The following is a 2,282-nucleotide window of genomic DNA, read 5'->3' as shown; positions in this document are numbered from 1 at the left end:
GGCGGGAGGGGGGGAAGGTGGGGGGCCTAGGACAGCCCCCAGCTCCGGAGCGGGCGTGGCCTCCACCGTCACTGTGTACGCCGATGCCGCGCGGCTCTGGGGGCTGCTCGCGGCCGCCTGCTCATCCGCGGCCGGCACCGGCGGGACGCGGCGCCCCTCGCGGCCGCCACCTCTGCGCGACGCCCCCCGGGCCTGCTCCGACCTCAGGCGTTCTCCTGAGCTGCGTGCTTGTGGGCCGGGTGACGGGTCCCAGAAGCAGCTAAGGAAAAAATGAATGGGGGTGGAAAGAGGAGGCTGGGCAGTGGGAGGGCGTGGGGACCTGAGGTCGCTCTGCGAGAGGGCCGTTTTCCTCCCCCCGGGCAAGGCAGCCTGAGCTCGCCGCCTCCAAGTGCAGAGCCGGGGTCGCGGGGAAAGAAACACCAGTCCCGACCTCTTCACAGCTGCCAGGATAGAGCGTCTCCCTGAGGGGTACCTCAGGGCCCCTTCAAGGCGCGTGAAGGCTGGAGGCCCCTTGGAGAGGTCTCCGCACCCTGCTCGGCTGGTCCCCAACGCGGCGCGGGCTACCTCTGCGCTTGCAAGAAGCTTTTGCCTCTCAATGAACCACTTAGAAGTAGGACATCTCGGCCTTCAGCCCCCTGATCTTTTTTTCTTCTTTTCCCTCCAGTTTTCTCTCTCTTCCTCTCTCTCCTCTCTCTGCACCCCCCCATCTCTCTGTCTCTCATACACACACACACACACACACACACACACACACTTGTGTTTCGCTACAAAGTAACAGCTTTACCCTGTGACACCCCCCACACACACTCCCCGCCCCACGCGCACCCTTGCCCTGGGTTTAACTCCCAAAAGATTGGGTGCTTTTGGGAGCCCAGGGTCCCGCTTTCGTTTGCATTCTCCTGGAGTCGCAACGACCCCGCCACGCCCAGGCGGGACCCTCCCCACGCCGCCCGGTTCACTCTTTCCCCTGGATTTCTCTGCGTGCTTCTGCTCTCCCGGAGCCATGCCCTTTCAGCGCTCAAGCGCCCCCTCTTTGGCCCTCTCGGTCCACGCCTAGGGCCAAGCTCGGATTGCATTTGTCCCTCTCTGGGTTGAGGCTTGAACGGATTGATGGGGCTTACGTGAAACACGCAGCCCTCAACGTTCAGACACACGCGGGGGACACACGTTCCGGGCTTCACTTTCCGGAGCCGCGACACTTCATAATTACCTGACACAATGCGATATGGGGGTGTCCATTGTTCCACTGCTTGTTATTGTGGAGTGTTTCTTATGACAGTGGTGGAACTTAAAATTACACATTTTTTAACTTAAAAAATAGAATGAATTTGGTGTGAGGATATGAGTTAGCTTTCTATTAAAATCTCAGTTTGGCCTGTCAAACGAGGCTCATTCTGGGTATTACATTGCTTAATTTGCATTTCAGCATTGTTTTGTTTCTTAAACGTCACATTAGAGATATTTGGGAGCATATTCAGGAGGACTGAGCATCTCCACGTTAACTATTTTGCATTGTAGCCTTAGTTTGTTTCGTAAACACCAAATTACAAATACTTCGGAGTGTAAGTACCCAAGAGAGCTGAGCAATTCTTCTTGCCCCTTTTATTATCTATCTGGAGGAAGTGAAGGGAAGCCGCATCCCGCTCCTCGTGGCTCACTGAATCTCAGGTGAGCCAGGGGTCCAGAGCGAGCTGGACGAACCAGGCTCTTCTCTCGCCTTGGGCGCGAAAGTCTTGCCCGAGAAATGTTAACAATCCTGGAGCGGTTATCCCGGACGCTGAAAAGTCGAGAGAAGAGGATTGATGAGGTTTTAGGGAGCTCCCTGCGGTAAGCATGCCCTATTCAAGATTTTTCCAGTAGCTTCTGAGAGCGTACCTAGGTACACACAGGTTGTGAGCCCAAGCTTTCTGGCCAGACCTCGAAGCCAGCAGTTACCCACCGTGGACCTAAGACGGCTCACGCAGCAAGGATGCGGGCAGGAGCACAAACCTGCTTGCGCTACCACCACCCCCTTCCTGGACGGATAACACAACATTCCTGTGTGTGCGAGGGGGTGTATTTCGCGGTGAAGAATACCATCCTAATGCTGTTGCGGGGAGGGAGAGAAGAGGGAGTCTTTTTTGGGCTTTCAGTCTGAATTTCAGCCAAAACATCTGATAAATATGTGGGTTGGAATTAGTTTGTTTTCTCTGTTTTGTCTTCTTGGTCTTTAATGAGAAGTAGCAAGAAAACTTTTTTTTTCACTTTTGAATATTCTAGAAATGTAACTTATGTTGTAAAGT

The sequence above is a fragment of the Hipposideros armiger genome, unplaced genomic scaffold (genome assembly GCF_001890085.2).
Source record: "Hipposideros armiger isolate ML-2016 unplaced genomic scaffold, ASM189008v1 scaffold_292, whole genome shotgun sequence".
NCBI lineage: Eukaryota > Metazoa > Chordata > Mammalia > Chiroptera > Hipposideridae > Hipposideros > Hipposideros armiger.
Note: the sequence above shows the minus strand (reverse complement) of the source record.